This window comes from Pleurodeles waltl, chromosome 9 (genome assembly GCF_031143425.1).
Source record: "Pleurodeles waltl isolate 20211129_DDA chromosome 9, aPleWal1.hap1.20221129, whole genome shotgun sequence".
NCBI classification, from domain to species: domain Eukaryota; kingdom Metazoa; phylum Chordata; class Amphibia; order Caudata; family Salamandridae; genus Pleurodeles; species Pleurodeles waltl.
Window position 1 is genome coordinate 373,327,794 of NC_090448.1, and position 26,439 is coordinate 373,354,232.

Genomic DNA, 26,439 nt, shown 5'->3' on the forward strand with positions numbered 1-26,439 from the left:
CCCACCCACTCCGTAGGCCACACACTCGACCCCATCTTCTCAGCCAGCAACCACGTTTCTTTCAGCCACACCACCGAACTCAGCTGGACAGACCACCGCTGCATCCACTTCTCCTACCAGAAACCAGTCACTCACCACCACCAAATAGCATAATATCAATGGATCAACTGATCTCCACTCTTGCACGGGCCCCACCCCCTGGGACCCCGGACCCCAACACAGCCACCATCAACCTGCATCGCTGGATAGAAGATTGCGCCAACACCCTTGCACCGCTCCCAAAAAAAAAAAAACACAACCCACAGAATCAAGGCCAGCTGGTTCACCTCAGAACTACAGGAATCCAAACGGCTATGTCCCAGAATGGAAAAAACCTGGCACCTTGACCCTACCAACTCCAACCACATCGCTTTCAAGGATGCCCTACGCAAGCATCATCAACTGATCCACACCACCAAAAGGACTCACTTCAAAAACCGCATCGACGCCAACGCTCACAACAGTAAAGAGCTCTTCGGCATCGTCAATGAGCTCTCCACCCCCAGGACCTTCTCCAATGAACCCCTGCCATCACAGGAGTTCTGCAACTCACTGGCAACCCACTTCCGTCAAAAGATAGAAGAAATCCACAATAGCTTCAAACCCCAGAACCACCAGCTGACTACAAACACCCAAGAACCCAACGCTCCAAGCAACACCCACCTCCTCCACACCTGGACCCCCATCAACATAGAGGACACCGCCACCACAATAGCCTCCATCACTCTGGGTCACCATCGGACCCCTGCCCACACCATATCTTCAATAAGGCAAACATCATCATCGCCCCCCACCTCTGCAAAACCATCAACAGCTCCTTTGAGTCAGCCACCTTCCCAGAAAGATGGAAGCACGCAGATCTCCCTCCTCACCTTCCCAGCGAAGGTCATCAAAAAAATCGTAAACAGCCAACTATCCCGGTTCCTGCAAGACAGCAAGGTACTCGACACCTCCCAATCCGGATTCTGCAGAAACCACAGCACCGAGACTGCACTCATTGCTGCCACAGACGTCATTAGGACCATGCTTGACGAAGGAGAAACAGCAGCACTCATCCTCCTGGACCTCTCCGCAGCTTTCGACACTGTATGTCATCACACTCTCTGCACATGCCTCCACAACGCTGGAATCCACGACAAGGCACTCAACTGGATCTCGCCATTTCTCTCAGGCAGAACCCACCCAGAGAGTCCGCCTCCCACCGTTCCTGTCAGAAGCCTCCAGAATCATCTGTGGCGTTCCCCAAGGATCCTCGCTCTTCCTGCTTCACACTCTCCGCATGCTCTGCAAAATCTTCAAGTGGATTCCCGTCGAAACCAGGAAAACTGTCACCCACGACCTGGTCAGCAGCCGATTGGACTACGGAAACACCCTTTATGCAGGAAAAACAACCAAACTCCTAACAAAGCTGCAAAGAATCCAGAACGCATCTGCCCGCCTCATTCTGGACATCCCACGCCGCGACCACATTTCCCCCACCTCAGAAGACCTTCACTGGCTACCAGTATCAAAGAGGATCACCTTCAAACTCCTCATCCACGCACACAAGGCCCTCCACGACACAGCCCCAGCCTACCTCAACGACAGACTCACCTTCCACACCCCCACCCGCAATCTTCATTCCGCCAGCCTCGGCCTTGCCTCCATCCCCCGCATCCGCCGCACCACCGCCGGAGGAAGATCCTTCTCTCACCTAGCCGCCAAGACCTGGAACTCCCTACCGCTCCATCTTCGCCAGACCCAAGACCTCTTGACATTCAGGAAACGCCTCAAGACATGGTTCTACGACCAGTAGCTCCCCCCCCAGCGCTTTGAGACTTCAACAGGTGATTAGTGCGCTCTATAAATCCTTGATTGATTGATTGATTGATTGATTTGACCCAGACGATTGTTGCATCAAGGGTTGTACCTATGTAATCGATCAAGTGGTTTGACACTTTTATAGTTCTCAGAAAGATAAGGTCAGGTGACAGCTATGTCTAACAGCAGACATAACAACTATTCTGCATAAATAAGGAAACATGGCGACTTCTACTGATTAAGTCTGAGAAGACGGTGACCTCCATTATCCAAGATGGAGTCGGGGCTTACATAAAATTAATTCGGATCTTAGGGGCTTTGCGTAAGGTGGCGTTACTCCGCTAGACCGGCACATATGTTTAGATGCATACTAATAATACTAAACCTATCTTCACTCTTCCTTGCTCATTTATACTCTCTACAAATAAAACTCAGTTCCAATATTTCAGACTTTAAGATGGAATTAGATTGATCAAATATTCCAGATTTGCCTTGACAGTTCGTTTTTTTCACCATCTGTTTTGAAAACTTTAGTAAATTTAGCACATGTCCTGGTTTTCAGGAAGGGACAACAGAACAAAGAGGGGATTTTATATGTGTTACAGTGCATAATTAGTTAGCAGCTTTTAGAAGAAAGTGATTTCATTAACACGGATGATACAGTGTGTAAAGGTTATATTTAATTACCCTAAGTTCCTTATTCTATGTTGATATGTGATGTGATTCAAGGCATTCTGTAACCCCCAGTTGATGCAGAATTTTCTGTGTTTGTGGAATGTCCCTGTATTTTGGCTTTCAAAATGTTGTCACCCTAGACCAACCATCTCTAACATTTTAACACAGTGCCCCCTCTTGTGTAAAATAAACAATACTTGGGGCCTCCCAGGATTACAAACATATTTTCTCACAAGTCTTCTATAGCCTTTGCAGCTCTGAACATATTTACCAAGTCAATATTGCAGTTAAGTTCAGTTATGCCCTTTAAAAATGCAATGAAATACACCAGCGGTTCTTAACCAGTGGTCCACGACCTCCTGGGGATCCGCAATACCTGCTTAGGTGGCCAGTGACTGTTTAGAAAATTAAACATCCTTAGCATAACAATAAGAAATATATAAAGAAGTAAAATACATCATTGGAAAATTTTAAATGAGTTGCATATGTGAACGAATTTGAAATTTGAAGCTAAAAATTAGTTGGTATCCTTAACTTGATTCCTGGGAGCAGCACAATCACAGCAAATAGAATATAATATGGACAATTGGTGACTTCAACTGGGGCCCTGACAAAAATAAAACATGCATTAGAAGCAAAAACAACAAAGTGATGTGTTAGACAGTAGCGTATCTCTTCATCTTTTTTGAATGAAAAGTCTAACCTTACCACTAAAATTAAAATTTAGATTTTTCTATATTTGTAAGTTAAATAAAATATGTAATAATTTCTGTATTTGCTTGATCTGTAAACTTTCTGCATTGTTTTGATGTGCAAATCGAAGACTTTGCTTAGACCGGGGTTCCAAGCTTCCAGTAAGACTTTGGGGTCTCCGGATTGCAGTAATGATTCATTGGGGGTCCACAGAAGTCAAATATAAGCAATATGGGGGGGTGGGCTTTAGGGGTTATTTAGAGCCTCACCCCCACCCCACTTGGACACCTACTACCAACCAGGACAGGAGGGTCAGGCGATGTTACTCATAACCCATAACAGAATGGCTCACTGCCACTATTTCTTTCATAAAAACACAGACCTGTTTTCGGGATGGTTTGTGGCTGCTCCACAGGGCGATACTAAATGCTTCGGTTGGCAGAGCCTGGCACCCCATCATGCCCCCCGTTTCTCCTGAAGTGATGCACCACCATTTGAAGATCTCTGCCCTAGAAGGAATACCTTTTTGTAGTCTGAGTGAATTTTCTTAAACTTAATCCGGCAAAGACAGAGATCTTCTTGTACAGTGACTGGTCTTTTACGGTTTGGCATCATATTATGGATCTACGGTCTCCTCCATCTGGGATAGTTGAGAATCTGGGTGTTTTATTTGACTCCAAACTAACCCTTGTCCCACACGGATCAAGTAGCCAAAACTTGCCCTTTCTATCTACGTATCTTAAAAAACAAGTCTGCCTTACATCGAAAAAAGCCTATCTGTCCCAGTGACAAATGCTTTTCGTCACTTCAGATAGGATTATTACAATTCTATATATCCAGAACTACCTATCCACATCTACAGCGCTCGCAAATGGTATAGAATAGCCAGTTTGATTACCACAAATACTCCACATCACACTCATATAATCCTGTTTCCTATGTCACTGCACTTAGGCAGAAATAAATTGAAGGCCTTAAAGGGATCATCCAGGGAAAAGGAACAAACCTCTTTACACATTTCTGTATCACTAACAATCACAAACAATAGGCATTTTAGAATGTTTCTTTGTTTGGTGATGTCATTGTGGGCTTTGAGAAATGGTGTAACATCATTCGCCGAATGCCCCCCTTTTACAATTGTTCACAAAGCTGTTTATTGTGTCAGTCTGACTGTCCTTACTAATACATTTTCTTTTTAACACTACTTAGTTGTCGTTCTCCGTGTTTCAAGAGCTCACACTTTTGTTTCGGGAGATAGAGCTTTTTCTGTTGCTCTAGTCAAATTGTGAAATTCTCTTCCGTGCTTTTTTTTAAAGCAACTCAAAATTTGGCTATTTAATGTTTAGGACGATTGTTTCTATTTTTTTCCTTTTACGCTTGTAGTAGTTTCCGACAGGTTTAAGTGTAGTCTGCCAGGGCAACAACAACCATAGAGGGCAACACACCCATGCACATGATGTCACACGCAGAAACAATAAAACTGCATTTACATCCTCACAGGTTCCCCAGCCAATGTCACCGGTGAAGAGGTGCCAGCAACATCCAGTCTCCCCCCAGAAGATGCCCACAGTGATGACAGCACCTCTGCTCGCCTGGATCTGGTTGACCAACCTGGCCCATCAGGGATCTCCGGACAGTTGGTTACCCAGGCACACTCTCACACCACCACAGAGCCTCCCCCCTCAGGAAACACCACCACTGCACCCACCCAGTGGGCCCATACCTCTGTCCCCAGGACACGTCAATCAGCAGTGTGTCCACCACTACAGGGACTCTAGGCCACTCCACAAATACAGGACGATCAGAGACCTGCGGTCAGTGGCAGTGGGCACACGGTTCAGGGGACAGAGGCACAGGACAACAGGGATGCTGGGAAGACTGCTGTGCGACAGGGGGAGGACAGGCCCAGGGAATCGACTTTCCAGGAGGCACTCACCACGATCCTTAGAGCATACCACCATTCCCAGGAGACAATGGGCCAGATACTGGACAAGTTGCAGGAGAACATGCGGCTGCAGGAGGGACAGTATGTGGGGATCAAGGAGGACTTGAAGGACCTCAGCACCAACCTTATCACCATTGCAGGGGTGCTGGCAGACATGGCCAACACTATGAGGGAGGCAATGGCACCCCACTGGGCCTCTGCACTAGCCAAACTGATGAATAGCCCTCTACCTCTGCTGTCGCTAGTGGACAGGAGGTCCCGCCACAGGACCAACAGGCCATCAGCATCCCTCCCACTGCAGAAGGTAAACCACCCCGCAAACGCTCCCTGCGATCCAGGCAGAAGCCAGAGACTATTGCCAAGACCCCTGCCAAGAAATACAAGTATGGAGTATGTCAAATGATTTAAGTATGTATTCGTTTAACAAGGTTTAAACATTGAAAATCAACTGTACACAAATGTATACATAGGAATGACCTGTAGTGGGCTGCAGTCAACACACCAGGAGCGATAGTGGGGCACAAATATCTGCAAATAGAGATGCCAAAGGCTACAGTGAGTGGCCATAGAAGTGGGAAATTCAGCCTGCCAGTGACAATGTCAAACACAAAACTGTCAATAAAATGTGAAGTTACACTGTCTTACCTGTGTGTCATTGGAAGTGTTGACGAATTATTGCACTTCTGTTGTCCTCATTCGCATCCTCTGCCTCATATTCACTGTCCACAGGGTCCACTGCTCCCACATGGCCATCTCTAGCCTCATGCTCCTGCAGAAAAGGCACCTGGCAACTTAAGATGATCTGGCAGACCTTCTTGGGTGAGTAGTACAGGGATCCACCAGTTAGATGGAGGCAACAAAATCGGGCCTTCAGGAGGCCAAAGATCCTCTCTATAATTCTTCTTGTTCACCCATGTGCCTCATTGTAACATTCCTCTGCCCTTGTCCTGGGATTCCTCACAGTGGTCAGTAGCCATGAGAGGTTGGGGTAACCAGAGTCGCCTGTAAATATCAAGGGACAGCTGTTAGCCACACACCAACCCTTAGGGCCCACACCATACCCATACACCAACATCCACTGAGTGGGAACCAGGGCTCACCTATTAGCCACACCCTGTGCCTCTGGAGTTGAGCCATCACAGATAGGATGCGGCTATTCCTTAGGATAAAGGCATCATGCACAGACCCAAGATATCTTGCATTGACGTGGGAGATGTACTGGTCCGCCAGGCAGACCCTCTGCACATTCATCGAGTGTAAGCTCTTTCCATTTCTGAACACCTGTTAATTTTGCCACGGGGGGACAAATGCTATATGTGTACCATCAATTGCCCCAATAATGTTGGGGATATGTCCCATTGCATAGAAATCAGCGGCCACTGTGGCCAAATCCTCCACCAGTGGGGAAACGATGTAGCTGCGCATGTGTTTGATACAGGCAGACAACACTCTGGTCAGCACTATTGAGAACATTGGCTGAGACATTCCTGCTGCCAAGCCCACTGTCACTTGGAAGGAGCCAGTTGCCAGGAAATGGAGCACTAATAGCACTTGCACAAGAGGGAGGATCCCAGTGGGGTGATGGATAGCAGAGATTAGGTCAGGCTCCAATTCGGCACACAGCTCTGTGATTGTGGCCCTGTCCAGTCTATAGGTGAGGATTATGTGCCTGTCCTCCATTGTTGCCAAGTCCACCAGGGGTCTGTACATGGGGGTATGTCTCCATCTCCTATTCATCCACAGCGGTTGCAATCTATGGGGCAAAATGGTGAGCAGTTGGTCAGTATCTCTTATTTCTAACCACTACACTTCAATGCATGTCGTGATTGTAACAGTATTTTGTTGGAGAGGTCCAAATGGTGCATATTTGTACTGTGACACAGCTAGGAGCCATGGCCTGCATCCCCCCCCCAAAAATGGCATCCACCTGTCCTGTTTGGAGGGACAGGTGGAAATGAGGTAATTCCGCTGACATTGTGCACCTTTGAGGGGAGGCGGTCGAAAACCGCTGTGCAATTCCTTATTAGTTAACATTGGGCCCTATGGGGTACAGTGGTCAATGGTGATGTACACCGGTGGTGACGGTATGCACTGCTGCAATGTCACTGCCATTTTCTATCTGTTCACTCATTTGCTACCTGACCTTCAACAGGAGAGGACCTACACTGCAAGTGCTGCTGAGACCTGTGTCTGGAACTGACCATGGCTCGTGTCACTGGGGAAAGGGCCCCTGCCTTCACCTCACTGGAGTTGGAGCAACTGGTGGATGGGGTCCTACCCCAGTACCGAATGCTGTTTGGGCCTTCAGACTAACAGGTGAGTACACCGTGAGTACAATGCATGGGGTGTGAATGCATGGAGTGCTGTGTGTGAAGGCCTCATGTAGAGGGGGTTGGTGGATGGGCCCTGGGCAGCGTGCTGCATGTATGGTGGGCCCTGTCTCTGCTAATGGGAATGGGAAGGGGCATGGTGGGCCATGAGTGTAACAGGCAGGACGGTCGGACTAATATCTTTCCCTGTGTCCATTTCCCTGCAGGTCAGCACCCATCAGAAAAAGGGAATTAGGCATGCCATCGCTAAGGACGTGCGGACCCTGGGCTTCTACGGCAGGCAGAGCACCCACTGTCAGAAACAGTGGGAGAACCTGAGACGCTGGGCACAGAAGACAGCGGAGGTCCAGCTGGGGATGGCCTCACAACGAGGGAGGGGTGCCCGTCGAACCCTGACCCCCCTGATGGCCCACATACTGGCGGTGGCCTATCCGGAACTGGATGTGCGCTTGGGGGCATCACAGCAGCCACAAGGGGGTGAGTTCAGTGCCCTAATATACAACGTGCACCTGGTGGGGTGGTATCTGGGTGGGGGATGTGGGCCTGTGGGTGCCCCTAGGCCAGGCCTTACATTGCAGAGTAGGTCCCATGTTGGGCAGGTTTCTGATGTAAAATACCTCCAACTAAGCTAGTAGGCATCCATGACTGGGCAGGGGTCTGTGGGTCTCAGGTATGCTGCAATTGGCGTTTGGTGTCCCTATTCATGGGCTTGTGACTAGCATTGTGACTGGTAGTGCATTGCCTAGTGCGTAGGGCTGTTCCCTGTGTGTGTCGTGCACGCCAACGGTGGTGTTGTTGCCGCCATTGACCAAGTGTATCCTTTGTCTCTTCCCTCCCCTTTTTGTTTTGTCACCCTGTCCTTATGGGCATTAGCATCATCTGGCCGAAGAGCTGAGGCACTGGCGATGGAGGGAGCTGCATCCCACAGGGCCCAGGAGGCCGAATCCACCGACGGTGAGGGCACCAGTGGGACGGAGGGCGAGGGGAGCACCACGGCAGAGATAGGAAGGGACAGTTTGGACACGGATTCCTCCTCCGATGGAATCTCCCTGGTTGTGGCGGACACCTCTGCGCCCACCCCAGCTACAGGTACATCTGCCAACCCCCGTGCCAGCACCGCCCTCCCAGCAGCCCCTAATCGTGTTTCCCATGCCCACTCACCCAGGAGGGCAGCATCTCCTTCGCCCCAGGCACCTCAGGCCCTGCCCCAGTCAGCCCTGCTGCCCTGAGTGAGGAGGCTATTGACCTCCTGCGATCCATCTCTGTTGGGCAGTCAACCATTGTAAATGTCATCCGGAGGCTGGCAGCCCAAATGCAGCAGACAAATGCATTCCTGGAGGGCATTCACACTGGCATGGCAGCCCAAAAGAGATCAATCCAGGCTCTGGCCTCCTCTCTGATGGCAGCCATTGCCCCTGTTTCTAGCCTCCCCCCTCCAACTTCCTCCACCCAATCCCATTCCCCTCAACACCAACCTATCCCAAGCACACAGTCAGACGAGTAGGCACCCAGGACAACACACAAGAGTGGACATGGCAAACACAAGCACCACACTTGATCCCACAGGCCCTCACACAAACACCATCCAGATGCAGACATACCAACATCCACTGCCTCCACTGTGGCCCCCTCCTCCTCGCCCTCCGCCTCCCTCCCAGTTACATCTACACTCACACCTGCATGCACTACATCCTCATCCACTACCCCCATCACCAGCACACTTATCACCCCTCACTGACAGTCACCACCCCCACTTCCATGCACACGTCCCCTGTGTCCTCTCTCACTGTGTCTGTGCCCCCTCTTCACAAAATACACAAACGCAAGCACTCAGACACCCAACAGCCATCCACCTTACAACAGCATCCAGCCCATGCACCTGCACCCAAACACAGCAGACACCTCATACAACCACTCCTTCTACCTCCACTCCCAAACCATCTCCCTCTTCCCACTCCAATGTCCCTAAGAAGCTTTTCCTCTCCACCTTTGACCTCTTCCCTAGCCCTCCTTCCCCCGCCCCTCATGTCAGGGCAGGGTGGTCAGAACCCAGCCAAGCACCTCAGCCACCCAGTCCAGGGGCACAGTACTGTCCACAGCTACACCAGGTGGGAGAGGATCCGGGGCACCAGGCAGCCACACTGATAGGGTGCCTGCACCAAGTGCTGCAAGGAAGGGCAAGGAGGCACCCCCAGCTGCTGCAAGGAAGGGCAAGGAGTCACCCCCAGCTGCTGCAAAGAAGGGCAATGAGGCACCCCCAGCTTGTAAAAGGAAGGGGAAGGAGCAATCCCCGGCTGCTGAGAGGAAGGGCAAGGAGCAGTCCCCAGCTGCTGCCAAAAGGAGCAAGGAGCCATCCCCAGCTGCTGGCAGGAAGGTCAAGGAGCCTGCACCAGCAGGCTAACAGGACAAGAGGCCTGGTGCTGAGACTCAGTCGGAGCCCCCCACCAACCATGGTGGTTCAGCCGTCCAAGGCTGCAGGGGAAGGGCTGGAGCCTCCCCCCCACCACTGCCAACACCCACAATGCCCCTTCCAGAATCAGTAGAGAAGCCATCCACTCACCCATGCTTACCAGGATGAAGCACACTGGGCACAATGCCCCCTCCAGAACCAGTGGAGAAGCCATCCACTCACTCCATCCTTCCCAGGATGAAGCACACTGGGCACAATGCCCCCTCCAGAACCAGTGGAAGTAGTCACCCACTAGAGAGACTGTGGCCTTGCACCCCCCAGGACCAGGCAGTGGGCAAATCACCCACTTGAGAGACTGTGGCCTTGCACTCCCCAGGACAAGTCAGTGGGCAAATCACCCACTTGAGAGACTGTGGCCTTGCACTCCCCAGGACCAGGCAGTGGGCAAATCACCCACTTGAGAGACTGTGGCCTTGCACTCCCTAGGACCAAGCACAGGGCATGTTGCCCCCTCCAGAGCATGTGGGCAAGTCACCCACTTGAGAGACTGTGGTCTTGCACTCCCCAGGACAGAGTGATGGGCATGTTGCCCCCTCCAGGACCAGTGGTGTCCCATCTTCCAGCTGAGGTGCCCCCCCCATTCCCCGCCCTTGAGGTGCCTATCTATTTTTGACATGGTGCCCCTGCAGTGTTCTCTCCATGTTGTTGCTGGAGTGAGGTTGGGCCTTGGACTTTGTGATGTGGCCCTGTGGCCCACGGACATGGAGGACTGGGCAGTGTCCCTTGCATTGTAAATATGTATGTACTTTTTGATTTGGATGCAATGAATTTCACCTATATTTATCTTATTACAGCCTTTTTACACTATAGTAGTTGTCCTTACATTATTCCTGCGGGGTACGACGTGTATATGTTATGTTACCGCATCTGGTTGTTTGTGTGGTGTTGGGGGTGTGGGTGTTGCGTGTGTGTGTGTGTCACTCTCTTTTTCCTCACACCCTCCCCTATGTGGTAGGCGGCTATACTCACCGTGGTCGTCTTCGCCAGCGTTGGTGTTCGTAATGGAGCAGAGGGTAGAAGAGCATGGGGAAGACATTCAACTCGGGCTCCAGGGCGGCGTGGTTCTTCCTTGAGTGTCCAGAGGTGAGTCATTTCCCTTCTGTGCAGTGTTTCCGCCAGGCTTTTGATGTCGTTGGTACTGCCCCGGAAAAGGTGGCAGATAGGTGTGTCATATTACTGAGGGCGGTACATTGTCTTCTGCCTGGCTGTTGGTGGTTACCACAGTGGTGCCTGTTGGTTTCGCCCTGGCGGTTGGTGTGTTAAAGTGGCTGTCTGAGCGGTTTCCGCCGTGGTCATAATTTTGTATTTATTACCGCCGGTCTGTTGGCGGTATTACCGCCGTTTTATCACCGACCGCCAGGGTTGTAATGAGGGCCTATATCTTTTATTTCATTCATACTGTAGATAATAGAGGACGTATGCAGGACTGTATATGGTTCTCTGTTAATATCAGGGTCTGGAATTCCCTGTCACTTGAACTTTGCATGGCACAAGGCACGTCTTGTCCTTTTTCACTGTATGAAGAAAATCCCACCTTTTTAATTTCTGTGTGTATATAATTGCATCACTGCACGTCAAAAAAACACCCTCGGACATGTCTCTGCCTTCCCGTGTAAAAGAAAGAGAAAATTTTAGCTTTTCTGCCTTGTTTATATTACTTTATCACTGCACAAAAAAGATCATCTACAGACCTTCTGTCCTATTTCACAGTGTCAGTGCACGAAATAAAGAATATTCTACCGTATTTCTATCATATGTATATAGTACTGTATCAATGCCGAATTAAAAAACACCCATAAGCATTTCAGTTGTTAAAAATCTAACATAACACATCAGGCATCCCATAGTCTAAAATGTATTTAGTGCAAATTAGCAGACGGCACAGAAAAATATTTAAAAGACCATTCTCATTTCAACTGAACAGAGTTCATGCTAGAAAATGGTCAGTTGGAGTATAATGCTAAAATATATAACATATTAGACAGTTTATCTAGGTTTTCTCCTAATACAAGTCTATGGACCCTAGTCACTTGTCAGACATTTGCTACTTTCAGCAAAAACGTATCTAATGAGCAGGTGGCAGGATGCTCTCCCGAGGAAGTGCAAGGCATTCTTGAGCAGGAGATATTGTTCATGAACACAATACTGAGCTCATAATTCTCACAAAATCACCCACTTCCACAGGCATTTCACTGCATGCCTGCATGGATGTGTCTTCCTGTTACACTTACCACTGCATGCAGGGCTTTACGTGGATTAAAAAAGTGTTGGGGGTGCCTGAAATGGGCTTATATAACTAAGGGCGTGGTTTAAACAGTACATTAAAATTCACTTGGAGTGCCACCTTGACCATCCATTTGCGTAGAATCACAACTTCAACAAGCACAGGTGACCTTGCTCTGTGCGCTTTGCAGAGGCCAAAACTTGGGTGACTATGTATTCTGAACAACTTTTCACCCCTGACAGGCACTGAGAGAAACTCGCATTTCATTCAGCCACAACTCAGTTGTGGCCCGTTTTAAAACCTGGATGCGCCTCAATTCAGATTATGCATCTGACAAGAATAGTATGCTGCCTGAACCAAAAAACTATAACACAACCTCTTGAAAAAAAGCAAAAACTCATAGGGAATGCAGGATTAACTATGTGAAATAGAAGTAGGAATCCCATGGATTACCTTAACGTGTTTTACATCCATTGTTCAAAAATCGATCAGTCTTTGCATGGACAGTTAAGGGCATGAATACAGGGCCTGAAAGGGGCCTATTATAATGTCCGTTTCAAATCACTACAGGGTTGGAGACCCGGAAGGACCCGGCTCATTTAAAGCCTGACTCCATGGATATTTCTGTTCTGTTTCACTGTGTCACTGCAAGGACATTTCTTCCTATTTCACTTACCACTATTTGGACATTTCAGTCCTCTCTGTTTCACTGTGCCACTGCTCGGACATTTCTGTCCTGTCCTATTTTCCAGTGTCACTGCATGGGCATTTCAGTCCTGTCTATTTCACTGTGCCAGTGCATGGACGTGTCTGTTTAACAGAGCAAAACAGGCTTTTTAATCCACCGGGCATTTTGCTTGGCGGTCTCGAGTCCTTGAAGACCGGTTGTAAATGCCCAGGGTCGCTCCTGGTGTTTCTGCCGCTTCCCCCAGCTTCCCCAGGGGAGGATTATAGAGTGAGAAATAGAAAGATGGGTACAGAAGAGAAACATAGCAAGCTACGAGGGAGAGAGAGAGAAAGAGAGAGAGCGAAACTGGATGGGTGTATGGAAGGAGAGAAATTCCGCGAGAAGACAAGGGGCTGGTTTGACCATTTTTGCAGCCTTCTTTGGGTTTCCTAGTGCGACCCTGCTGTTCTGTTTCACTGCGCTCTTGCATGCAGTATATCAAGGCAATTCTGCCCTAGACAATACCATGCTTTACAGAAAAAGGGCCCGATCGCGTCAACTGCACCAGCGACGGGTCAGTTTTGCACAGGTAGATCGGTGCAACCATCAATAAATTATTGTCTGGCACCGGTTCAAAATGGCGTGGCACTAGAGAGAATGCATGTCATCTGGCCTCACAGCTCCAATATAAGGCTAATCCTCAGTCTGAATTTATTAACAAGGTGAGATCTGGCCAATGTCCGGACCAGCCCGCGGGGGCTATAGCTGGCGAGATCCCTTGTGCTCCGGAGGCCTCGTCAGCCCGATAAAGCCCCCGGGTCCAATGTTTGGCTATCCGATTCCCCGCACAGAGCGCCCTTTCACAGTGTCAGCAGATGACAGATCATTGCCCTGGACACAGTTTCTTGCATCAACAGTGAACAGTGTTGAAATGGTGAAAACACAGGTCCTGATGCCGTGGGACCCCTGGCCTCTGACCCCCGAGAGATGCGTGTTGCTCCCAGCTGTCATCACAGAGTTAAAGGGACAGTAGCCGTGAGAAGCAATCGCTGGCAGGTGTCTGGTTACAGCTCTGGGCAGTCAGGGTGTGTGCATGTGAAAAGAGTAGGGCTGCTGCCTTCCCCTGCCCTCCCGACCCCCAGGTCTGCTCAGCTGTCGATGATTTCCTCTTTGTGCATCCCATGGGGGGATGTTGATGTGCCATGGGCTGCACCAGCTGTCAGAAGGGCAGGACCAGATACCTGTATCAAAGGGCACTGTCCCCATGTTACCTAGGTCTGTGATGTGGGGTGTGACAAACAAAGCAGGATAGTCAATAATATGCCAATAATAAGTAATCAATACATGTCGCTTGAGCAATTCATTAATTCATCAGTTAATGTACATTGTTGGTGTTTAACAATGTGTCTTTGGAATCACCTGGAGTGCCACATAGAAGTCTACATAACTACGCCACCTTCAGGGTACTTGGATCAGTGCTTAATGAGGCAGATTTCCTAAACTGTTAGGCAAGGCGGCACAGCAGCCAAAAATGCTGCGTTTCGTGACAGGGCGGAAGCAAGAGAGCGCTGTATCTACAGAAGCACCATATCTACTGAGATATGGCTCTCTCCTCCCCTCTCCCTAACGCTGGTGCAGATTTTTGCTCCTATGCTCCAGGCACACACCTTTGCACCATAGTGCAAATGTGTGAGCGAGCGTCTAGCATACTGTTTGTACTGGAAGAGTTACCTTCCAGTACAAAATACTATGCCTAGACACCATTTAAAACTTTTCCTATTTGTATGTGTGTGGCTCAGTGCAGGACACATACAACAAGGGAAAAGAAAGGAGAAATGACAACAGCACATCCCCTAAAGAGGCCATGGATGTGGTGTTTTTACAATACAGAGCTCCATGGCACATGATTTCACAAATGCATCAGAATTTCCAACACATTTATTGGACTCTAAACTGACGCATTGCTGAAGTAGCATCATTAAACTGATGCAACTCCAGCAATGCGAGGAGAGTCCCATAAGAAAAAGCCCTGTCAATTCCATGCCTGCTCTGAGCAGGTGGTAAACTTTTGATGCAGTGAAGTTGTAGAATAACGCAGTGAAAAGTTGTAAATTTCACTGCATCAGTTTTACTGGACTTTTTCTGTGGGAATACCTACCCTGCATGCATTATACCTGGCACAGGTATAATGTGATGCAGGTCTTTACAAACTCACGCATTGCACCCAACGTGTCCGTTTTTTAATATGGAGCAGTGTGGTGCAATGCTAGCGCCACCGCTGTGTAAAAAAATATGACACAAAAACCTGTTTCACATTCCTGTCTTTTCTCATGCGCTAGTGCCCTTTTGGCTGCCTAGTGCCAAAGCAGGTACCTTTGCACCATGGTGCAAGGGTGTCTGTGTTGCATGCAGGGTTGTTTTGTGCAGAAAGGGGCACCTTCCTGCACAAAAACAATCCTGGGAGGCATATTCTGCTTTATAGTGTGCTCACCAGATTTAATCACACAATACTGCAAAATTCAGCTACAATGATAGCTTGGACGTTAATTCACCAAGGTGCCAGGGGTAGCGGAAGTGACATCACACGACATTTCTTCTTTACTTTCACTCACACACACATGCATACACATATAAACACATTCACTCATACACGCACTCTCTGTTACATAAGCACACCCTCAACCGCAAGCATGCACACAAAATACATTTAAAAGTGTTTTTTACTTACCTCCGCTACCAAGGAGGGTCGTAGTCCAGGTAACTGTACACCATTTTTTATTACACTAATAGTGAATAATAAACTATTATTCACTAAAAGTGTAATAAAAAAACTGATTGAAAACAAGGAAGTGGAGCCCCAAGCAACGTCCATAAGGAACAGCTGCCCCTGTGTTCCTGGCACTGATTTTGCCATCTTTGAGGCAGGGGTCGCAAAGCAGTGCCAGAGGTCGCTAGGGGCAAGCTGAGGGTCGCAACCAAGACCCCTGGCGACCACCTAAATGACGCCCATGAATGATAGATATACTCATGTCTTCAATGACTTAGTAAGCTTTATTAAAGAAGGCTGAGAATGAAGAGGAAGCGGAAGTCAGTTTCAGAGCCTGTCTGTGACCGGTGAGTCGGCTCTGCTATACTAAGTGGCAATTATCGGAAGTAGAAATGATTTTGATCTTAAATTTCTTTTTTGGAAAGTGACACAAAGAGGAGTATTATGTTTAGCATACAAAGAATTAGATACTAATCACAGAGATTTAAGCATTAACATCTGAAGTACTGAGCCCCAGTGTAAGCGAATAGACACGGAATGTTTAGAACTGAAAAATTAGCCTGGCCATCGAATTTTTTACACATTTCGTTTTTTTTTTTACACGTTTAGCGGGTAAGCAAGGTAGATACCATTGCAATATTCCAATCTTTAAGATATAAATGCATTCAGAATTTTTACTTTTTGGCCATGAGAAAATAGGAATAAAATCGGATTCAGCAAGTGAAGCTGGAAAATGCATGACCTTACTATGGGGTTTATTTGATTAGATATGGTCAGGCAAGTGTCGAATTTACAACACAATTCACCAATGTAGGTTTCTACACAAGGTTTGGAGGCCAGAAGCAAGACGCTCATCAAGAGAACTCCCAGCTGCTGCTGGTAGACAAGGGTCTTGGGAGCAGCAAAGTATGCTGGTGCTTTGCTCACTGAAGTTCAGTCTCACTTACCTGGATGTTGGGATACTGGTTGGTTGGTGGCAGCCTATCGGTTAACACGAGTACAGTTTATTTTTATCATTGTTGTAAATGCTACAGATCCTACGATGTAAAACTCTATTCTCCAATAACTTGGAATCTCATGATCACTAGCTGTAATATATGGTTTAGATCTCTAATCAAGGAGTTCAAGCCTGCAATATTTTAGCTCCCTCTATAGTGAACGTGTACTTTACACATACAGGTTATGCCATGTTTTATCTTAAAACTGGAATAGTCAATTAATATTTTCATATACAGTTAGCACAAATAGAAAGGAATGTGCCCTCTGTGCTTATACTAATAGGGAGTTAAATGTTTCGGACCAATTAACAAAAGAATGTAGGAGTATGTAAAAGAATACTCCTGTAGTGCTAGGTCCCATTCTTCTAAATGCTTTTGTGAACAAGCCCCACTATTGAGCCAAGCCTGAGAATGAAGATCTACCAAGGCATAAATGCTCCCCTGCACGGTGGCACCCTTTGTTAAAGGCGATCCTCCACCATGCCAGAATTCCACTGTATACGTCCAGCATGGCAGCAAGCATAAGCCTCAACACAATCATTGGCCCAGGACTTTGCACAGTGTCCGTAAGCCACACTTTGGGACCCCGTCAATCCTGCTCAGCTGCACAGAGGTCTTTAGGCCTGTCCCTGTGCTCCCGATCTCAACCTTGTCAACAAGATTGTGCGGTCCATCTGTGTCTATGACACTTCTGGGTGCAAATGAAAGCTTTGTCCAAGGCAGTGACCACATTCAGTCCTTCTGCAGAAATAGGAGGCATGTTAGATCTTTTAAACGGTGAGATTATCTCCTATGTGTCATGCTATTCACAATTTCTCTATCCCCTTCAATACCCCCTTCCCCAACAACCAAGGAGCTTTGCAATTTTAAGCTACAACTGACAGATGAAGCTCCATTGGTTCTTGTGGATGCCTCCCCCTGCTGACCCTATCCACGAGGCCAGAATAACCCTGGTGCCAGCGGTGGCATAGGGAAGGAACATCATATTTTGATCACGTCCATTTGCAATTGAGACACTGTTTTTTCCAGTTCGATTTTAAAGTTGCATTGGGTATTGACCAGTTTTTAAAAAAATCCAATGACAAGACGCCTAGGCCACGAGGTTGGCAGGGTGACTGTGAAAGACAGTCCTTGACTGTAGCACCAGAACGTGCCTCCAGTGTCAGAGTCGTAGGTTACACCAGGGTACTCTCATAGACTGCCGTTTTAAAATCACTCAGCACCAGGGACAGCTCCAGAACTACCCAGAGGGCCGGACTCCCCTAGGTTAACATTTTTCCATCATAGCCTAGTGGATCTGTTTTAGCAAAAACAACCGCCGACAGACCCGTGAATGGCACCACATGGCCAGGCCGTAAAATGATTTGCCTCAATACCTCTTGACTGTTCCTCCTAAAATGTACTCTTATTTGTTTTTAGGGCGATGTTGCTTTTTAAAGCAATAACCCAGAGTGAACAAGGCCTTGATTGTGTGTGTGATTCCGAGGCGTCTTCCACTGTGTCATGGAGGGGGACACGAGGATGACCTTAGCTTAACCCGGAGAGGATACACCCTCCCAAGCAGTGGCGTCCTGGACACCCCGCTTTAGCAGCTAACGAGGGGGTTCGGTTTATACTGGCATCTTCTTTCTAGAGGCAAAAGGCTCATTACAATGCTGCAAGGATGTAGTCCAGGGAATGCTAAGTAAATCACATTCAGTAAAGTAGACAAAGAAATCAATGAAAAAAGGACAGATAGATCATTAAAACAGCGAGAGAGGCAGAGAAACAAAAAAAAGACGAGAAAAGAAAGAATGATTGGTAGGTAGAAACTGCAAAGGAGGAAGGCGAGGAGTCAGGAAGAAAGCATGATTGCGAGGATGGAGCAGTAAAAGGAATTAAGGAAATATGGAAGGAAGGAAAGATGAAAGGAAGGGTAATAAGAACACAGAAAGAAAGGGTGCATGGCTGAGTGGCTATAAAGGTGAAATGATGGATGAATGGGAGATTTAAAGGTTCAGTTGCTAAAAGGATAAATGGAAGGACGGTGCATAAATAGAAGGGTGAAAGGATGAGAGTCAAAGGAAGGATTGATGGATGGATCAGTGTGTGTACAGAATTCTCATTGGATGGATGGAATGCTGAAAATTGGGCGGATGAAAGGTGAATAGATGCTGTTGGGTCCAGATAGAAGCATGGACTGGTCAGTGGATGGCTGGAATGGGAAGCTAATGAATGAAAGGATGGATGGATGAAATGATAATGAAAAGGTGGAAGTTGAAAGTGGATGGGAGGATAGACTGAGAGATGGAAAGATGTAATGGTCAAGGAAACCATTCTAGAAAGAGTCAGGAATTCTTGCTTTGTTCACTCGTCATTCGGAGTTTGGTAAAAAAAAAAGGGAGGCATGGTAGTTTTTTGGCTAAAGGCAACCCCCGTGCAGTGACACAGGGGCATTGCTTGATGACCCGCTATCTTGGCGAGTGTCCGGTCCTGTCCACCATAATTGTTGGCTGTCTCCATTTTGGGGGCGAGCCGTGGGACATTGTCTCAACCTTCCTTCATGTTAGCTCTTACTAGCTAGGCCTTTAGTGTGCAACCAAGCTTTCGGGAGAGCTACGGACGCTCGAAATGCCCAATTTTCTTTGCAGACCAACTGTAAGCCGGCTTTAAAACTGGTAACACATGCACTCCAATCTCTGATACTGTCCATGGCATGACGCAAAATGCTGGAGCCCTCCTGGAGATTGTGGTGAGGGGCCCCAGGTCTCCCGTATATCACAGCCATTCCTTAAGTCGTATGGGGCCCCCCAAGAGTGCTTTAAAAGATTTTGGTGGGCCCCTGGATACTGCTAAGTGGTTCCTGTAAATGTAGGATCTGGGAGAAAGAAAGGCACCAGGAATAGGCTGGTGGCAGCAGGAAATTAGCAAGATTCAATTGAAGGATGAGACTAGAGATAATGAATGAATGGGAACTCTTTGACGCAGGTGAGATTATTAGTGGAATGAGTGTATTGTACAAAAGTTACAGGAGTGACTATTTTGTGCAAGTGAGTGGAATATTATAAACTTATGTGAAGAGAGTATTGATTATGTGAGCGAGGTTCTGTAGAAAGCAGAGGTTGATGGGTTGCATATGACATATTACAGAAGTGTGTGGGTTATTGTTTATTTAACTGAGATTAGATAGAAGTTGGGAGAATGGAGACCAGGTGATATATATGTGAGGTTATATAGAAGTGAGAAGGGTTAGTGTCGTGTAAGTGAGTGAGACTTTATAAAAGGAGTTAAGATTGATGATGTATATATGACATTCTGTAGGCATGTGCCGGATATTTGTGTATGTGAGTGAAAATCTATATAGGTTTTTGAGGCTTTGGTGTGTAGGTGAGATTCTAAAGAAATGTGTGAGGTTCGTGTTGTGTACATGAGCGATATTCACTGTAGTTCTTGAGTCCAGTGGTGAGGATTGAGTGAGATTTAAATGAATAGCGAGCATGGGAATACTAAAATGAAGAGTAAGTCTGAGAAGCCTGTGAAAGGAATGAGTAAGATTCTTTTGCTACTTGATAGTGAATGAGTGATAGCCTATGAAGGGGTGTAGATTAGGATTCTTTATGAGAGTGATAGTCTACAGTGTGTGTGAGGCCAATGATAAGGAAAGAGTAAAAGGTATATGAAGAGCGAATGTGAGAACATTTAAGTGCTGAGTAAGAAACTAGTAAAAGGAAAGAGTAGGATTCTATCAAATGAGTAACATTCTATAAAAGTGTTTAACACGTGTTGTGTATGTGATATAGGTTCTATTGAAGGGGGAGAAGGTTAGTGAAGTGTAGGGGGTGGTTCTTTTGAAGTGCGTGGGGTTAGTGTAGTGTATGTAGGTGAGGTTCTTTTGAAATGTGTGTGGTTAGGGCCATGCATATGGGAGAGCTATTGATGTCTGTGAGGCTAGTGTTTTGTATTTGGCTAAAATCTACTGAAGGGTGTGAGGTTCTATTGAAGTATGTGAGGTTTCGCTGAAGTGTGAGTGCAGTGTATGTGGGTGAGGGTCTGTTGAACTGTATTATGTTAGTGTTATGTACCCAAGAGAGATTCTGTGGAAGTCTGTGAGGTCAGTCTTGTGTGGAAAGATTAAATGTTGTTGAAGTGTGTGCGGTTAGTGTTGTGCATTGTGTACAGTTCTATTGAAGAGTTTGAAGTTGGTGGTTTATGTGAGAGAGGAACTATTGAATTGCATGAGGTTAGTGCTGATCAAGAGATGCAAGGCTGGTGTTGTGTGGGTGAGGTTCCATTGAAGTGTGAGATTAGTGATGTGTGTGTGAATGAGGTTCTGTTGAAGTTTGAGAGGTTAGTGTTGTATATGTGGCAAGGTTCTAATTACGTGTGTCTGGTTAGTTTTTTGTATGCTAGAGAGGTTCTATTGATGAGTGTGACGCTAGTGTAGTGTAAGTGGGTGAGGTTCAATAGAAGTGGGTGAGGTTAGTGTTTTGTAGGTTAGTAAGGTTCTATGTAAGTGGGTAGTGTTAGACTAATGTATATGTGTGGGTTATATTGAAGTGTGTGATGGTGTAGTGTATGTGAGTGAGGTTCTTTTGAAGTATGTGAGGTTAGAGTAGTGTGTCTGAGGTTCGATGTAGGTGAAGTTAGTTTTGTTCATGTGAGTGAGATTTTTGGTGTGTGAGGTTAGTGTAGTGTATGTGGGTGATGTTCTATTGATGTTTGTGAGGTTAGGGTAAGTGGTTTAGGTGAGTGATGTTTATGATATTCTTAGAACCAACTTTAAGAAGGGCCTAGCGCCAACTATCACCAAATTAGCGTCTTTTTTTATACAAATATGGCGACAGTGTGGCAAAAACACCACGCCATGTTTACAAAGTGGTGCAATGCTTGCATTCCGCCACTTTGTAAACCCTTGCACCACATCATGCCGACGCTAGGCATAATGTATGCAATGGGTGCGTTCACCCCGTTAGCGGGCCTGCAAAGATGGCACAGTGAAATCTATGAGATTCCACTGCGCCATTTTTTATGTCATGTTTAACGTGTGCACAGAGCAGGTGTTAAAAGGAGGCACTCCATTATTTTTAATGGGCCTCTATGCACTTTGCAGGATCAGCGCCAGAATTGTTGGCACTAATCCTGCAAAGTAGAACAATAGCATCAAAAATGATGACGCTATTGTCCCTAACCTGTGCCATGGTGCACCGTATATTAAATACGGTGCACACATGGTGGCATTAGGGGGGCGCAATGGCCGCAAGAAAAGTGGTGCTCCATGACATGAAGCAACACTTTTCTTAAATATGGGCCTAAGTGTGTAGTATTAGTGTTGCATTTGAGGGTGAGTTTCTATTGAAGTTGGTGAGATTAGAGTAGTGAATGTTGGAGAAGTTCTATTGAGGTGTGAAGTTATTGTTGTGTATGTGATTCTATTTAAGTGTGTGAGGATAGCTTTGTGGACGTGAGTGAGGTACTATAGTATATATGGGTGAAATTCCATTGAAGCGTGTGAGGTTAATGTAGTGTATTTAGGTGAGGTTTTATTGCAGTGTGCTGGTTAATGTTGTGTATGTAAAGGAAATTCTATTGTATATGATTTTAGTGCAGTGTATGTGGATGGCCTTCTGTTGAATTGTGTGAGGATAGTGTAATGTTTGTATGTGATTCTTTTGAAGTGTGTAGGGTTAGTGTAGTGTATGTGTGTGAGGTTCTATTGAAGTTCTTAAGGTTTGTGTAGTGTATATGGGCGAGATTCTGTTGAAGTTTGATGTTGGTGTAGTGTTGGACCTGGCTTTTTGACAGGGTCATCCCCAAACTTTTTGCCTCCTTCCTCCTATTTTTTCTGACCTGTTGTTGTTGGCTTTTGACCTCTGAGCACTTTACCACTGCTAACCAGTGCTAAAGTGTATATGCTCTCTGTGTAAATTGTACTATTGATTGGTTTATCCATGATTGGCTATTTAATTTACTTATAAGTCCCTAGTAGAGTGCACTATATGTGCCTAGGGCCTGTAGATTAAATGCTGCTAGTGGGCCTGCAGCACTGGTTGTGCCACCCACTTCAGTAGCCCCTTAACCTTGTCTCAGGCTGCCATTGCAAGGCCTGGGTGTGCAGTTTCACTGCCACTTCGACTTGCCATTTAAAAGTACTTGCCAAGCCTAGAACTCCCCTTTTTCTACATATAAGTCATCCCTAATGTGTGCCCTAGGTATCCCCTAGAGCAGGGTGCTGTGTAGGTAAAAGGCAGGACATGTACCAGTGTAGTTATATGTCCTGGTAGTGTAAAACTCCTAAATTCGTTTTTACACTACTGTGAGGCCTGCTCCCTTCATAGGCTAACATTGGGGCTGCCCTCATACACTGTTGAAGTGGCAGCTGCTGATCTGAAAGGAGCAGGAAGGTCATATTTAGTATGGCCAGAATGGTAATATAAAGTCCTGCTGACTGGTGAAGTCGGATTTAATATTACTATTCTAGAAATGCCACTTTTAGAAAGTGAGCATTTCTTTGCACTAAAACCTTGTTGTGCCCTAATCCACGTCTGGCTAGGTTTAGTTGACAGCTCCTTGTGCATTCACTCAGACACACCCCAAACACAGGGTACTCAGCCTCACTTGCATACATCTGCATTTTGAATGGGTCTTCCTGGGCTGGGAGGGTGGAGGGCCTGCCCTCACACAAAGGACTGCCACACCCCCTACTGGGACTCTGGCAGACAGGATTGAACTGAAAGGGGGCTTGGTGCATTTCTTAGACACTCTTTGAAGTCACCCCCACTTCAAAGGCACAACTTAGTATAAAACAGGGCCTCTGCCCTACCTCATCAGACACTTGTTGGAGAAGAAACCTGAACCAGAAACTACATCCTGCCAAGAAGAACTGCCTGGCTGCTCAAAGGACTCACCTGTCTGCTTTTCTACAAAGGGCTGCTGCCTTGCTGTTGGCCTGCTGCCTTGCTGAACTCTTGTCTGGCTGTAAAAGTGCTCTCCAAGGGCTTGAATAGAGCTTGCCTCCTGTTCCCTGAAGTCTCAGGACCAAAAAGACTTCTCTTTTTCACTTGGACGCTTCGTGCGCCGAAATTTTCGACGCACAGCTTGCTCCGCAGCGAGAAAAACGCCGCACACCGATGCTGATCGATGCGACACCTTCGGGACGACCGAAACTTTGACGCACGGCCTCGCAAGGACAACGCTGCCCGACTTCCAAGGAGAAATCGACGCGACGCCTGCCGTGAGAGTGAAATTTCGACGCACAGCCCCACGGAACGACGCGCAGCCGGAAAACAAGCAGGAGAATCCACGCACAGACCCGGGACATCTGGTAATCCCCGTGATCCACAGAAAGAGACTGTCCGCGCGCCGGAAAACGACGCACGACTTCCCCGCATGAAAAATAACGACGCAAGTCCGTGTGTGCTGGGGAGAAATCGACGCACACACCATTTTTCCACGTATTTCTTCTTCTGCGGCCCTTTGCAGAGATTTTCCACCAGAAACCAGGTACTTTGTGCTTGAAAGAGACTTTGTTTGCTTTTTAAAGACTTAAGACACTTTATATCACTTTTCAGTGATATCTTTTCAAATTCATATTGCATCTTTAATCGTTTTGACCTGCAAATACCCAGATAAATATTATATATTTTTCTAAACACTGTGTGGTGTATTTTTGTGGTGCTATATTATGGTATTGTATGATTTATTGCACAAATGCTTTACACATTGCCTTCTAAGTTAAGCCTGACTGCTCGTGCCAAGCTACCAGAGGGTGGGCACAGGCTGATTTTGGATTGTGTGTGACTTACCCTGACTAGAGTGAGGGTTCTTGCTTGGACAGAGGGTAACCTGACTGCCAACCAAAAACCCCATTTCTAACATGTAGTATATGGATGTGCGGTTCTATTGAAGTCTTTAAGTTTAGTGGAAAGTATGTGAATAAGGTTCCATTGAAGTTTGTGAAGTTAGGCCCTGATATATACTTTTTTGACGCAAACCTGCTGGTAAGGCCTGATTAGCGTCAAAATAAATGTCGCTAACCGGGTGGGGGAGGAGTAGGGGAAACAGGAGGTTGTGCGTCAAAGAATGGCGCTAGTCAGGTTAGAGTCAGAAAAATGACTCTAACTTGACTAGTGTCATTTTTTGACGCACAACCCCCATGGACATGACTCCTGTCTTACTAAAGACAGGAGTCATGCCCCCTGCCCAATGGCCATGCCCAGGGGACTTATGTGTCCTGGGCATGGCCATTGGGCACAGTACCATGTAGGGGGCCCAAGTTAAGCCCCCTTAAGGCACTTTAAAAAAAACATTTTAAAAAAATTACCTGGACTTACCTGGGATGGGTCCCCCCATCCTTAGGTGTCCTCCAGGTGTGGGTGGGGTGTGTCTGGGTGTAGGGAAGGGCACCTGTGGGCTGTTTCCATGGCCTCTGACCATGGAAAATGGCCCACAGGTCCCCTAATGCCTGCCCTGACCGAGGCATCAAATCATGGTGCTAAACAAGCTTTGCGCCATTATTTAAGTCCCTCCTCCTCCTGTGCGTGATTTTTCCACAGGAGGATAAATAAGGCACAAAGGCCTTAGAGTAATTTTTTGCCCGGGAACGCCTACCTTGCATCTCATTGATGCAAGATAGTTTTCCGTAGGCAAAAAATTATGTTAACTCCAATATTTTGACACTAGACGGGTCTAGCGTCAAAATATAAATATGGAGTTAAGTTTGTGCCAGATTTACGTCAAAGAAAATGACGCAAATCCGGCGCAAACAAAGTATAGATATTCCCTTTAGTGCCTGTGGGTGAGATTCAATTGAAGAGTATGGGGTTAGTGTTCTGTATGACACTCTATTCAAGTGTGTGGTGTTAGCACTGTATACAAGGCTGAAGATAGTGCTAGAGCAAGGTCCCATTGAAGTACGTGAGGTTAATGTAGTGTAAATTTCTTTTTAGGGGGTTAAATTAGAGTAGTGAATGTGGGCATGGCTCTATTGTAGTGGTAATGTTAATGTTGTGTATGAGAGTCTATTAAAATGTGTCCGGCTATTGTGTTGTGTGTGTGGGTAAGGATCTGTGTGTATCTGGATGAGATTCTATGGAAGTGTGCAAGGTTAGTGCTGTGCATGTGAGGAGGTTCTATTGAAATGCGTGATATTACTACAGTATATGGAATTCTATTGAAGTTAGTGAGGTTAGTGTTGTTTATGTGATTGATGTTCTATTGAAGTGTGTGAGGTCAGTGTAATATATGTGGGAGAAGGTCTATTGTAGTGTTGGGATTACTTCTTTATATGTAAGTGATATTCTATTGATGTGTTAAAGGTTGGTTAACGTAGTGTTTATGGGTGAGGTTTTGTTGAGGTGTTTAAAGTCAGTGTAATAGATGTGGGTGAGGTTCCGCTGAAGTTTATGAAGTTAGTACACGCGGGTGAAGTTCTATTGAAGTCTAAGAGGTTAGTGTGTATGATATTCTACTGAAGTGTGTAGTGTTGGTAATATATCTGATGATGAGTTTCTACTGGAGTATGTGAGGTTAGTGTAGTGTATGTGGGTGGGGTTCTATTGAAGTGTGAGATTAGTTTTAGGTATGAGATTAATTTAAAGTGTGTGATGGTACTGTTGTGTGTGTGAGCAAGGCCGTATTCAAGCGTTTGAGGTGAGGCACTGCTGAAGTCTGTGAGGTTACTTTAGTGTATGTGAGTGAGGTTCTATTGAGGTGAGTGAAATTAGTGCAATGGGTGTGGGTGAGGTTCTATTGTAGTGTAAAGGGTTAGAGTTGGGTATGTGAGTCAGTTTCAATTGAAGTATGTGAAATTAGTGTAATGTGTGTGGATGAGGTTCTAATAGAGTTTGAAGCGTT